General features: G+C 35.7%; 1 pseudogene; it reads right to left on the reverse strand.

Annotated features, from left to right (window-relative positions):
• LOC138171091 (importin subunit alpha-1 pseudogene) overlaps window positions 1-15,672 on the reverse strand; it is a 60,460-nt pseudogene that overhangs the window by 4,583 nt on the left and 40,205 nt on the right.

The following is a 15,672-nucleotide window of genomic DNA, read 5'->3' on the forward strand; positions in this document are numbered from 1 at the left end:
ACCCGGATTTGGAACAAATTTCTAAATGTTTTACTCCTTTCCTCCCAGTTTCAATTTCTTTGTTTTTAATTTATTTAATTGTTTTGTTTTGGTTAAGTATAGTCTGTACACTTAGAATATAAGAAAAAAACTCACAGACAGGAACTTCAGAAGCATTGGCACGACAAATAGTCCCCAATCAATGTCCTTTGCAAGATAATATAGGATCCAAGTGTCAGAATGGAGTGAGGCTCTGGATAAGCTTGTACAGATGTCAAAAACAGGATCAGTATTCAATATTAATTCAGAATCTAAAAGCAATAGGGAAATAGGAATTGTATTGGAGAAGAGGAAGGTCCTTTCTCCCCAATCTCGCATTTGATTGTGTTGCTCTCAGTCTTTAAGTTGTCTCTTGGCAAAAGGAAAATTTCTTCTTGACAGCATTCCATCAGATAACATCTAACTTTGTAGCACTCATCAAAGAGCTTGGGGATTTGACCTTTGCCCTGCTACATTGAGTTTTCTATTTTCCATGAAAATAATTTCTTCTTTATGTGTTACCTCATTTAATTTTAATGAGTTCCTTGAAAAGAAAGACTTTATTTGTATCTGTAACACAGATCTCAGAATATAGTAAGTACCCCCAAATATTTTTCATTATATTTCACAAGAAAAGTGTGCTAATAATAAGAGCAAAAAACATAATTATTGTTATTTAAATTCAACAGACATTTTAAAGTACCTACTCTGATGATAGCAATGTGCTAGGATATGAGGGAGACATAAGCTTTTGATAAGATAGATGAAACTATTAAAGAATTTAAATATAGAAAAATAATATGGTACTTCCATATATGACAATGTCATGTATTATATGGTACTGGCTTTGAGAGGTACAGAAAAAATGCTATAAGAGACACAAATAGGGAAATTACCTAATTAAAGTGTTGATTTCTTGAGGAGCTTTGACATTTGAGCTATACTTTAAATGATGGATAACAATTCAATAGTAGGCTTATGGCTTATGGGAGGGTAGATCAAGAAAAATGTACAGAAAAGCTCCAAGTAGAAATTGAAATAGACATGAAGAAAGGTTATAAGATATATTATGAGAGTGACAAGAATAAAAGTAGGAACACTTGTCAGAATGTATTTGAAAACATTTTTAGAATTTTTAACTGAAAATAGATAAGGGTAGAATAAATGTTAACTCAAACATGGGATAAATAAAGGGTCATGGAAGAGAATTCAAATGAGAAACAAATTGAAATATAAACAAACACTCTAAAAGCAATGAATTAGATATATCATTGGAATTGATAGCCTAATAGGCTAAGAGAAGTAAAGTCTAAAAAAATATTGAAAGAGTTATCTGTGGAAGCAAATATTGAAGACTACAGAAGCCAATAAGATTATCAAGAAAGAGAATGAAGAAAAAAGAATAAAATACTGAGGACAATGCTTTATTAATATATAGCTTTGTAAGTAATGATTTAATAAACTTCTGTGACATACAAATTTGGAGCATCTTTCAAATTTAAGCATGTTTCTTTTTTTTTAAACATTTATTTTATTTAGATTTTTTGGAGGGGGAAATTGGTGTTAAATGCCTTGCTCAAGGTAACATTACTAGTTGTTCTTAAGTGTCCCAGGCGGCATTTGAACTCAGGTTCTCCTGATTCCAGAGGTGGTGCTACATTCACTGCACCATCTAGCCACCCCAAGCATATTTCTTGAGACCAGTAATGTATCAGTCTTATTTTTATTCCTTAATATTAGCCATAGCTTTCTGATCATCTGTAGTCTAGGTTTCTACACATATGATTGTTTTAGGATCTCATCTATAGGTAACTCTTCAAAACTCTTTAAAAACTATAGCTCTTCCTAGGTTAGTTTCTTTAATAAGCATCCCTAAGGAAAAGTCTCTATTCTTTATAATTTTCAGTAGCTAAATCATTTATTAACTGAGGATATGCTTGTATCCTTTTAGCAATTACCAGAACTTTTAACTTTTTCCAAAATAATGTTTTTGGATTCCTGCCTTCATAAGCATTTGTTCTACTCCTTTGCTCAGAATACTTGGAACGTTTAAAAGGGGAAAAAACTCCCACACTCTAATCACTGCTGCCTTAAATGTGTTGTTTTCTTGTCATTATGATTACCTTTGTCCAATTTCTATAATATATATCTTTTTTTAAGTAATCAAGGTTAAGTAACTTGCTCAAGGTTACACGGCCAGTTATTTCTGGGTGTGGTGCTGAGTATCTGAGCCTGGATTCGATCCAGGTCATCCTGACACTGGAGCCAGTGCTCTTACTCGCTGTGCTACCTGGCTGCCCCTATAACATATATCTTTAGTTTGCAATATGTTGATGTAGAATATTGTATACACCACGTGCTCAAATAGCAGGTCTTTATTTCACTTAAAACAACAAAACAATTGGATTCTATGATGTATCAGTTGTACTCTAAGTAGAGAGTTACCTTTTAGTGTCCAAACAACATCTTGGCCAGGCATTGAAAATTGCACTAAATTTAATCAATTAATATTTATGTAGTGACACATAAGGTATTCAGCTCAATAGTAGGCCATAAACATCTTTCTTTTTTCTAATTAAAGTTGATTTACTTTATGAAACACAATTTCAAAATAGTTAATTTTCCCAGAAACTATGTGTTACTTCAATTATTCTTTCCTCTCAGAGAAATCATCCTTACCCCTTTGCTTGAAACAAAATAGAAAAATCATAGCCATTCCCTTCTCAGGACATTTTAGAAGTTCACACACACACACACACACACACACACACACACACACTGACTTGGTTTTAACTCTGAAGGGGCACAATGAAATTTATTGTAGCAAAAATTATTTTTTCCAAAAACAACAATCATTTTTAATACAATCACTATGCTGTGATAGGAGAAATATTCCTTCCACATCACAAGTATCTTTAATCTATTAGATCACAATGGAAATTTTTATTCCCACATTCACAAATTCTCTTTAGAATATGGATCTTATTGGAAGTATTTTCCATATATGGCCTTCTGAAATTTATAAGAAATTTACGAGAACTTGAAAAGTGGCAGAGTCAAGATGTCAGAGTAGAAAAAAGTGATTCAGCTAGGCTCGTGCTCCCATCACCTCCAATTCATGTAAGAAGTGACTCTGAACAAATTTTGGAATTACAGAAGCCACAAATTAATACAGAGAAGCGAACCTCTTATTTAGAAAAGCCTGACAGGCTGGCAGGGAGCAGCCAGCAAAGAACCCTGGGAGCCCACACCAACCCCTGCACAAGCCAGAGGTTTTAAACCCAGGGAGGTCCTGATCAGCTGCAGGCTAGATGGAGTTCATATCACCAGCAGCTATGGCAGTTTCCAGAATTATCAACCAATAGATGCTAAGGACAAAGTGAGAGGTCAGTGCAGAGTGGACTTTGGGATCCAGTAGTTTGGAGTGCAGTTTTTGTTTTTTGTTTTTTTATCCCCTGGAGGGAGAAGCCGCTGAGGTGGTTTGCAGCCACCTCCTGTGGCAGCTTCAGCTCCTGGCCTGCAGACTGTAGGAGGACCAAGCAACTAGTATGATGTGTAATAGCTCTTGCATTAACCTGCTTGAATATGGATTGCCTTCTAGGGTGGAGGTTCTGGGGTGTGTGTGTAGTTTGCCAGAGTGTGTGGAGGCTTCAGAGAGGGCACCCAACTTTGGCAGCTGAGAAAACACCAGCAATTGGGACAAAGCTCCCCTGTCTGGTAGTGGAGTCCTATTGTGGATAAAAACCCAAAAGTCACATAAATGAGTAGCAACATGAATTATCGAGGGAAGCAAAGCAAACAGAGGAATCCAAAATTAGACTCCTATTTTCGGGACAGAAAGGATCAAAGCATGGAACAGGAGGAAGTCAGTGAAGTCAGAACTCTTGCAACAAAAGATTCCAAGAAAAATCAGAGCTGGTTACAGACCATAGAGGAGCTTAGAAAGGATTGTGAAAATCAAATAAGAGAAGTGGAGGAAAAATTAGGAAGAGAAAAGACAACAATGCCAGAAAATTATGAAATGAAAGTCAACAACCTGACTGAATAAAATAGTACCTTAAAAACAGACTAACTCAAATGGCAAAAGACACTCAAAAAGGAAATGAGCAGAAAAATGTCTTAAAAAGCTGAATTTGAAAGATGGAAAAAGAATCTCAAAAGCTAACTAAAGAGAATCATTCCTTCAGAATTATATTGGAGCAAATGGAAACTAGTGACTTTATGAGAAATCAAGATACTATTAAACAGATCCAAACAAATGAAAAAAATAGAAGACAATGTGAAATATCTCATTGGGAAAACCATTGACCTGGAAAATAGATCCAGGACAGATAATTTAAAAATTGTTGGAGTACTTGAAAGTCATGATTTAAAAAAAAGCCTAGAAATAATCCTTCAAGAAATTCTCAAGGAAAATAGCACTTAAGTTTTAGAAGCAGAAGGCAAAAGGCAAAATAGAGGTTCAAAGTATCCACCAATCACCTCCTGAAAAAGATCCCAAAAATAAAACTCCTAGAAACATTATAGCCAGGTTCATGAATTCCCAAGTCAAGGAGAAAATATTATAAGCAGGAAGGAATAAACTATTTTAATATATTGGAAACATAATCAGGAACACAGAGGATCTTGCAGCTTCTACACTGAAGAATCAAAGGGCTTGGAATATGATATTTTTGAGGTCAAAGGAGCTGGGATTAAAAGCAAGAATCACCTACCCAGCAAAAGTGAGTATCATGTTTCATGGGAAAATAGGTCATTCGATGGAAGAGAGGACTTTCAAGCATTCTTGATGAAAAAAACAGAGTTGAGTAAAAAATGTGACATTTAGATACAAGAAGCAAGAGAAGTATGAGAAGGTAAGCAAGGAAAAGAAATCACAATGAACTTATCAAAGTTGAACTATTAATATTCCTCTATGGAAAAATGATAATTGTAACTTATGAAACTTTTCTCAGAAGAAGAGTAATTGAAAGGAATAGAAAGAAGTATATATATATGTGTGTGTGTGTGTGTGTGTGTGTGTGTATACATATGTATTCACATACATGTAGATGTTTATATAGGAGCATAAATGGGCATATGAATACATATGTGAATTTGTGTATATATGTGTACCTGTAAACATATAGGGCACATGCCCAGTTTAATAGGAAGCGATAATACTTAAAAGGTGAAATTAAGAGGTGATAGAGGAATAAAATGAGAGGAGATGGGGAGATACACATTGGGGTAAACTATCTCATATAGAAGAGATAAGGGAGAAAGGTTACAATGGAGGGGAAGAAATGGAAGTCAAAAGTTAATGGGTCAATCTCCTTTTTATTGAATTTGGCTTAGGGAGGGAATGCCATACATAATAAATATGGTATTTCACACTACAGGAGAGTAATGGGGAAGGGGATGAGAGGGTTCATGCAGGAAGGGAGGGCAGGCTGGGGAAGAGAGAAGTTGGAAGCACCCACTTTTGAAAAGGGACAGGATCAAAGTTGAGAATAGAAAGAGTGGGAAGTTTGATAGGAGGGAGGAAAATATAGTCAATCTTTTATAATATATCTACTATGGAAGTGTTTTGCATAGCTACACATGTACAGCCTAAATTGAATTGCTTATCTTCCCAGTAGGGGTGGGTGACAAGGGAGGAAGGGAATGAATCTGGAATTCAAAGTTTTAAAACCAAATGTTTAATATAGATAATCAATATTATTTTATATTTGAATGGGAAATAAGATATACAGGCACTGTGGCATAGAGATCCACCATGCCCTATTGAAAATTTTCAGGGGGTATGGGAGAATATTTGTGAGAGAGCACATTGGAGTAGGGGATATCCAGTGGGATCGCTATTTTGGCGTGGTGGGTAGGTGACAAATGGGGAGAAAATTTGTAACTCAAAATCTTGGTGGAAATGAATGATGTAAACTAGAAGTTAATAAAGCATATGATAAAAAAAGAAATCCTGAAGAAAAAATGGCTAATTCAGAACAATGATTCACATTGGTAGTCAGAATAGGGAATTTAATCATTTGGCAATTTAGAAACAGTAGGAGATGAGTACTTTTCAACAATTCCAGAAATTTATATTATCTTTTTATAATTTCCAAGTTAATAAATGTTCATCTGCTAGCACACCATATTTTTTTTCTTTGTTACTTTTCAACGTGTTTATAACCATCAAAATAAGTGTATGTACATGACTGTAATTGTTTTCCATCTTCACATTTGTTTATATCTCTAAATTTACATCTTAATGAAAATTATGAACATGAACATTTTGTAATATGAATTAATTATTTTAACAGATTTTTAAAATATCTGCTACTCCTTTTTATTCTTACCAAATTCTTCTTTTATCCCCTACTGAAACCCATATCTTACAGGAGCAATATCAAATGATAATCAGTAGAGGAATGTAAGTGATTAAAAAATGCTTCTTTTAGAGTAAAAGACTAAATTTTAATGAAAAAAAATATTACTTGTACATTTTTAAAGGTTTGTAAGAGATATTTCACCTCATTTTCCCCTCTCTAGTGAAGAGTAGGATGAAAGATAGCAGATTGGTAAGCAATAGGATAGTATGAAGGTGCCATCACTTCAATGCAGGGAAAGATGTAAAATGTCCATTCAGGTTTACTAATACCTTTTACCTAATCTTTCATGGTATTCAAGAGTTGAGGGGATGTATGTCTTGCTGCAATCATTTTTTTATATAAATCAGCACACCTAAAATCCTCCTCATCTTAGACTTTTCATGCCATCAAGGATAGAAACAGTATATTACTTATGGTGGTTAATTTTGCCTCTTCCTGTCTGATATCCACCACCCTCTGTCCTGAGACAGGACATAATGATTTTACTTCAGAGATTCCTCTTTCTTAAATAGATTCTAGAGAATAGTGCACAAAAGCTGCATGGGAAAAATGAGGGAGGGCAGTTATATCATGTGTTTTAAATAAAATATGAGGAGTTATTTCACTTTTCTCAACCCATTACCCCAAAGCCCACCAGGAAGCTTCCCAAAGAGAAAAGAATAACAAAGTCCATTTAACCATTAAAGAAACTTAAGTTTATTTCCATAACAATGCCTCCTGGATGGTTTTTCAGGGGTTATAAAATTTGTTTCTTCAAGTCAGATAGTAAATTCTGTTGTGATTAGCATCTCCGATTACGTAAAAATATCATAGGTACTGACACTAAATTATAAAAAGCTCCATCAATACCACTATTGCATTCCTTGAAGATTATTTTTTTTTGCTGTCATCACTAATGAAGTTCTCAAAACCATATCCTAGGGATGTAGTTTACAAGCTCCAAATATAGTGTTTATAGCAGTTGTTTCTCTCTTGGAATTTAGAGACCAATATCATACATGTTTTTGTCATAAAAATTTATAATTTAATGGAAATAAATCACTTGTTTCCTAAATTTTGGTTATGTGCCCTTATGAATCAAAAAAAAAATAAACATTTGACCATATCTTCAAAATATGTGCATATTTACTTAACAATTAAATGTAAAAATTATGTATATTTTAAAATTTACACAAAAGATATTTTTAAATGTTGTAAAAAAGCCAAAATTATTAGTAATTCAAGAGTCAATAGAAAGACATTAGAGATTATTGGGTGGGTGACTGAGGTAGTCAAATCTTTAGAGATTATTGAGTTGGTGACTGAGGTAGTCACACTTTACAGTATAAGGGAAAAAATACTTTAGGAGGACAAAACCAAGATGGCAGAGCAAAAGAAGAAACTCACCTGAATATTTCCAAATTCCTCTCCAAATACAGTTACAATAATGCATTAAAATGAATTCTGGAGTGGCAGAAGTAACAGAAGAATGACATCAAGTAATTTTTCAGCTCAAGACAAAGTTAGAAGGATGGCAGGAAAAGGGTCCCACTGAGGTGAGAGTACAACACAGTCCTGTACAAGCTGCACCTAACAAGGCAACAGAAGGCCTTTGGGGCTACTAAATTAGCTGCTGCAGTACTTTCTGAAGCTCTCAGCCCACATACTGAGATGGGCAACTTGTCAGAAGGAGATTACAGGGGACACTCTGGTAGCACTAGGGATAGGAATCTATTTCATTCTCCATATACCATTTGTGTAGCCACCTCAGGGTAATTAAAATCACTAGCAAGTGGGATTCTCAACAAAGTTTCAAAGAGGAAAAAAATGTTGTTGTGGTCAATCAGAAACCACCACAAAGGCCATAAGAGCAGTGAGAACACCTCTAGCTAGATCATAACACCTCTGGAAAACTGAAAACCTATATACCCCCAGAATTAATTCTAAAAACAGTAGCATAAAGACATGATGCTTAGGACAGTGTCACAGAAAGACCAGGAGCATAATTCACCTTTTTTTTGGAGGGCAATTGGGGTTAAGTGACTTGCCCAAGGTTACAAAGCTAGTTTTTGTGTTAAGTGCCTGAGGCAGGATTTGAACTCTGGTAGTCCTGGTTCCAGGGCCAGTACTCTAATCACCACACAACCTAGCTGACCTGAGAGTTCAACTTTAACTTAAAGTTAAAAGTCAAGATATTTTCTGGAAAAATGAGTAAACAGCAAAATAACATGTGAAGCTACTATATAAGAAGGAAGATCAAAACAAACACAGAAGACAATGAAATCGAAATAGTTATGTGAAAATCTGCAAAGAAAAATGTGAATTGGTCTTAGGTTCTGGTAGAGTTTCTTTTTTTAATCAAATAAAATCACATATAAGAATAATTGGAGAAATAAATGACAGTGATGCAAGAAAATTATGAAAACAAGAATAAACTATTTGTAAAGTAGGCAAAAAATATTGAGGGATATAATATCTTAAAAAATTGCCAAATGGAAAACAGATATAGAAATTCACTGAAAAGAACTCCTTAAAAAAGCAGAACTAGTGACATGGAAAAAGATTTATCAAAATCACTGAAAAATTCTGCTCCTTACAAACTGGAACTGAAAAAAAGGAGACAAAAAATCCCAATTAAGAAAATAATGTTATAATGCCAATGAAATATTCACAGCACCCAAAGCAGCTATGAATATGCTGGTATAGTTGTGAATAAAAAAATGTAACCGACTCTTCACATGTAATATGGAACAAAACCATCAATCAAACACCAGAAAGCTCAATCCCAACACCAGAATACCAAATCCATTCTGGCAACCAATAAATTGGTACACATAACCAGTTCAGTTAGCCCTGACAACTCCAAGCCTTCCCTCCATCAGGCCTTCAAATCAAAATAGCATCCCTTAAGGAAAAATGCCCCTCTAACACTCATGCTAGCTGCTGTGCCTCCATGATGCTTCCTCCAACCTCTGTTCTGACCTGCTGCTCTTTCCTGCTCCACCCTTCCTCTTACCCCCTTTCACCAATATCTTCCCCCTGTGCGCACCATATGATTACATTTGACCTATTAAGAGGCAGGAAAGCTATTCAAATTCCCATTACCATTATATTTTGTCCCAAGATCTTTCATGTCCCTTAAATAGGTCAATCAGAATTTAGGGATAATTGCTGTCAACAGGACTTTACAGCAATATAAAAGGGATAACACACAATAAAGTTAGAAAAGGTCTTAGGGTAGGGCTTGAGCACAAGGACGCTATCATTCCCCTGAAATGAATGGGACCAGAAATCTTGGGGTCGAGGGTGAAGGTCTCTTATTCTATGGTTACTTCCTGCTGGAATTGTAAATAAAAGTGTCCCTCTCACAAGTGATCCCATTCAAAAGGTGAGTTCAATAACCAGTATCCACTTATTTGATGCCAGGTTCAGGAGTGACATGTCAAAATTGTGGATAGCGGTGTTATCTGGGTTAAGTGATCAGGCATCTACAGGTGGAGGGTACCACGCCTGAAGGAAACCAATCTAGCAAACAAGTTGAACAGACAAAAAAGCCAAGAAGAAACAAGGAGACAATAACCAGAAACAGGGTAGATATAGGGTCAATGGTAGTTCTGGAGTCCATGAATCCACTATCATAGCATCATTCACAGTAGAATACATGAGCTAAGGGTCCAATTTGGTAATAATGTTCTCCTGTATAAACAATATTTACAGTGTTATCTTTCCCATCCACTGTAATTTCCACAACCTTTGGAACATCATCTGCTGTCCATTTTACCCACATTTTAGTTCCCAATTATGTTCTATCAGTAGAACCAAATGCTTTAATTCCTCTGATAGTTATTTAGGAAGGAGGGAAAGTTTTTTATAAGTGGTATTGTTGCACAAGGAATAATAACCACATGTATTATTCTATCATTTTTACAGAACTCTATAGTTTCTTCACCTAAATTTTGGAATGTCACAATAATATCTATTTTATAATTAGAATCCATTACACCAGTCAATACATGAATTCCTTGAGTTGCTAATCCTTATTTGGGTAAAGTCAATCCAAAATCATTTTTAGGGATTGTCATACATATTCCATGGCAGATTTTTCTTATTTCTTTTCTATTCAACTAGAAGACCTCTAACCTCATATCCTGCCAAACTAGGTGTTCCTGTATATGGTGCTGGGACATCTGGCCTCACAGTAAAATATTCAATATTTGGGATCTTTTGTGTTTGTTGCTTTCTTTTTTGGATATATGGGCTTATCATTATGGCTAAAGTTATATTTCCTCCAATTGGTTTATTATTCAAATTATGTAAAGCTGTGAACAAATTATCTTCCAAATGTTGATACGAATTGTTAGAACTTATCTTCCTTAACTGTTCTTTCAATAATCCATTCATTCTTTCAATTAACCCAGATGCTTGTTGATATTATGGAAAATGATATACCCATTCTATATCATTTAATATAAAATACCTCTTCTTTTTATTGTCTTTTAAATATGACCCATTGTCACTTTGAATCTGCATTAGGGTTCCATAATATAAACTTATTAGAAAAAGAGTTTTGCAGGCGTTTTTCTGCATCACATTCTTATAACAACAAGTCAATAGTACACCTGAATAGGTCAACACAAGTACATATAAATTTGCATCCTTTATCTTGGGGTAAGGGATCAATATAATCTATTTGACAAATTTGAATTGGTACCTTTCCCCTTGCTATTTCTCCATTTACCACTCTAGGATGAGTTCATTCTTTTTCCAGTTGACAAATATGATATTCCTCTGCTACCTGTTTTAACAAGTGTGAGGTACTAATAACTCCATCTTGTTCCCACCTGTGTGTTTCCTGAACCTTTAAGTGGCACCCTCTTTGATGTACCCATTTTGCTAGTAATGGATCATCAGTGGGTATTTGGGATAGGAACAATATGATGAATAGCCATCTTTGCTACTCAATCAGCATATGCATTGTACTTACATTCTGATGTGGTGAGGGCCATATGACCATGTACATAAAAACTGACAAATTAATGACCAAAGACATGTCCCTCATATCTTGCCATAATACATTACCGCAGAATTGTTTACCATGAATTTACCAATTTTTATTCCTCCACATGGGTATCCATGTTGCTAACCCATTACCTACTTCCCATGAATCAGTGAATATATGACACTGTCCTCTTTGTTCTGTTTTAACGTCTTGATTTACTGCTATATGTTCAACATATTGAGTATATCCACCTGACCCAGTACTTTCCAAACTTCACTTAAAACATGGATTATTCCAATGTATTGTGGCCCAAATATTTTGCTGTCCCATCAGTAAATCATGCATATCTCATTTGTTCTTCAGTTGATCCATCATATCCCTCATTCAATTTTACAGAGTATTGTAGCAACTATTGCTTTGGATCAGGGAGTGTATCATTCACCTCACTGTCCTGGTTGCTATAGATTCTTATAGAGCAGAAACTCTATTTTTGCCTCTTGTAATAGTAATGAAATTTGAATATAACTTTGTATTGACAAGCTAACAAGTACTTAGCATTTAGTGTCAATCTAGTTATATTAAATGTCTGTTAAGGAAACAAAAAGTATGAACCCCTGTTGCTGATGTAATAGGAAGGAGCTGATCAGGGAAGAACTAATACTGCATATATGGAAAAGCACCAGCTGGGAGAGTCAGAATTTCTTGGGGTAACCATAGTGGAGGCAGAGCAACTGATGCCAGGGAGAGAAGGAGGGAATTTTTTCTTTGGAAACAACTGGGGGCTGGACTGCTACTGCTGGACTGCAGACTGAACTGAGATTTGTAAAGTACTGAGAATAGAAATGAGAACTGAGAAGTGAGACAGAATTTCTTGGAGCAAGCCATGGGGAGTCTGGATAAAGTGATTTTGATTTTGAGAACAGAACTTGTGGTGGTGAAGCCTGTTCTGAGAGCCTGCCAAACTCCTGCTGAACACTTCTAAAGGCCAGTGAAGCTGCTGAGGACTTCTGAGGGCAATCCAGAGCTGCCAGAGGAAGCATGACTGTCGTGTTGGTACTTTGTCTGTTTTGGCTCTGTTGATTTCACAGGGAGAAAGTGAATTGAGATGATAGTACCAACCATGTGTGTGAATATTGTTTTAATTCTGCTAACCTTGATGTGTGTAAATATTGTTGTGACTGTTAAGTTTTCTCTTCCCAGGAAACAGAAACTGTGAAAGACTTGAGGTGGATTGGACACTGTGAACTTCAATGTGAAGCAGGAACTCCACAGAGAGCTGGACAAGGAACTTGGAGCTGTCTCTGGTGGCATTTGGTTAGATTTGGGCAGGAGCAGAGTCCATGGAAGAGGATCCATGGAAGCTGAAACCCTACCATTAGTAAAGATGAAATTGAGTAGTGACTGATGCAATTGTAACTTAATTGAATCCAGAGGAAAAGGACATTGACTTTTTTACTTTGTGTCCCTTAAGCCTCCTTAAGGATGATTGAATGATTGAGTTACTAAATGATTATACTTTTTTTAAAAAACTATGTGACAAATTTGGTGAAAACTATGTGGCCATTTTAGTGGTAAGTTGTTGAGTTGTGACAGGGTGAATGCTGTATTTTCATTTTCTGTGAATGTTTTGCTCTGATTTGTTATTGAATAAATAGAGAGTTTGCTATACTGTAATCAGAACCTGGAAAGCTGTTCACAGCAGTATTCCTCTGGAAAGCTGCTTGTGCTTGGCTTTACAGCTGTTTTTGGTTGTACTTTGAATATACCATTTCCATTTGATAATGCTAGCCTCTTGTGCATGCCTAGCTCTTTGAGAAGTTTGGGTATGCATTACCCAGGTCATAATAAGGATTTAAGGCTTTAATATCACTTGATGAACCAGAGTCCGTTTTTCAGTCTCTACCAAAGCCCAATATGCAGCTAACAACATCTTTTCCAAAGGTGTATATTGAAATTCATATGAAGGGAGTTTCCTAGCCCAAAATTCCAAGGGTACATTTTAGCTTTCTTGTTTTTTCCACAAATGTTTTTGAATATACATCCTGTACAGTCACTTCTACTTCCACTGAGCCATTTTGCACAGGCCATAAATCTAGGGCCAATTGTATAGTAATCTTGGCTTCTTCAAAAGCTTTACTCTTCTCAAGTCCCAATGAAATTCATATTTCTTACAATTAATTTTATATAAGGGTTTCAAAATCTTTCCCAGATGTGGAATGTGGTGCTTCCAATATCCAAGTAATCCTATAAACTTTAGGATCTCCTTCTTATTGGTAGGGGTATGAAAATCCTGAATCTTTTGTCAGGCTTGGAGAAGAATCTCTTGCACCCCCTTATTCCAGCACATACCCCAACATTTTACATTTTATTCTGGTCCTTGAATCTTTACAGGGTTAATTAACCAGCCTTTGCTTTTTATATGCTCAATTTAAAGGGTCAAATTCTTCTCCACTTCTTTTACATCTTTCCCTGTATCATTGTATCATCTATGTGGTAGGTAAGCTGTACTCCAGCTCTAATTCATATAAATATTCAGTCATAAGCCATTGAGAAATAGTGCGTGCTATGCAGATATCCTTGTGGATGGTGGTTGAAAGTATATTGTCTACCCTTCCAAGTGAAAATAAACTCTTCCCATTGTTTAGAATGTGTTGGGATAGTAAACAAAGCATTGGCTAAATCATTATCTGCTTACCAAGTACAAGCATATTTCTGGAACTTTCCTATTAAGGTGAAAGTATCTGAAACAGCAGCATACCAGGGAGTCGTAACCTTATTCAATTGTCTATAATCACTGTACTTCTCCACATCCCATCTGACTATTTCATACTGGTCAGACATGATTATTCCATCGAGAGGTTGTAGGAACTAACACTCCTGTCTCAAATATTCCTATATAATATTGGTAATTTCATTTTGCCCACCTGGCACATGATACTACTTTAAAGTAATTCCTTCAAAAGATTCAGGTAAATTGAGTTGTTCCATTATTTTAATTTTTCTCCCTAAAACTGTATTAATTCCTATCTTACTAAGTCCAAATAGGTATCGCCTCCCAGATAAATTTAGTCATACCTCTCACTATATCTATTCCAATGATGTATTTAGGAATGGGTACAATTACCATGGTACATTTTTTTTCCTTAGGTAATTATCCAGTTTTCATTGTTAGCTTAACTTCTCTGTTTCATATGTGCCCCCTCCCCGACCCAGTCCTGTGATGGAAATAGGAGTTTGTTGTTGAAATTTATCAGGTTTTCTATAGATAAGGGAGGCCTCCACTCAAATGTGTTTTGATACCCTAGTTACAGTAATTGATCCATTTTTCCAAAATATTGTTAAACCAATATGGAGTCTGTAATCTCCTCTGTTTATTTCTTTAATTTGGCCCGGGGCTTGGCCTATTTCGTATTCTCCCTGAAGGTATGGAAAACTTGAATATAATGATTCAGGAGGATCTGTAGTGGTGGTTCCTACTTCCCTATTCTGTCTAATTTTAAGAACCTTTTCTTTATACATCTTAAGCAGCTCTTTAGCTGGAGTGCCATCTATTCTTCTAAAATCTATCCCTGCTCTCAACGGAGGAGTAAATAATTATTTTCTTGTCATTCTATTCTGAATTTGAATCCACTGGCTATTTACTCATCTCTCTGGATGAAATTTATCTTTTCCCCATTCCCCTAAGTCACTTAATTGTGGAATCTTATCTACCACCTCTGAAAGAAGGCATTTCCCCAATTAGTAAGATCAGATTTAGACAATTATAAGCAGGAGGAGGCATCTTCACTATGATATTTAAATTTTTTGTCTTCATTAATTAATTTGTTTACTTTTAGTTTACAAGATTCAGTTCCACAATCCCTTGTGTAGTTTCTCTCTCCCTCCCTCCATCACTCTCTCTCTCTCTCTCATTTTGTTTCTTTCTTTTTCTTTCTTATTTTTTGGAGTGCAATTGGAGTTAAGTGACTTACCCAATGTCACATGGCTAGCATTTGTGTTAAGTGTCTGAGGCTGGATTTAAACTCAGGTCCTCCTGATTCCAGGGCCAGTGATGTATTCACTGTGCCACTAGCCACCCCCTAATCCCTTGATTTTCAAATATTCTACTCCTCCGTCTCCCATGGAAGCATGGAATCAAGTATAGGATCTGCAAATACTTTCATATTAGGCATTAGTAAGTTTGTAAGGAAGGATTGTAACTGATGGAGTGAACAATGGGAAAGAGGAAACAAAACCAAAAAAGAAAAAGACAGAAATCAGGTGTAGCAGCAAGCACCCCAAGCGTCCTCAGGGTTTGCAGCTACCACA

This window comes from Petaurus breviceps, unplaced genomic scaffold (assembly GCF_028583685.1).
Source record: "Petaurus breviceps papuanus isolate PSGF00001 unplaced genomic scaffold, PetGlider_PUasm1.0 41, whole genome shotgun sequence".
NCBI lineage: Eukaryota > Metazoa > Chordata > Mammalia > Diprotodontia > Petauridae > Petaurus > Petaurus breviceps.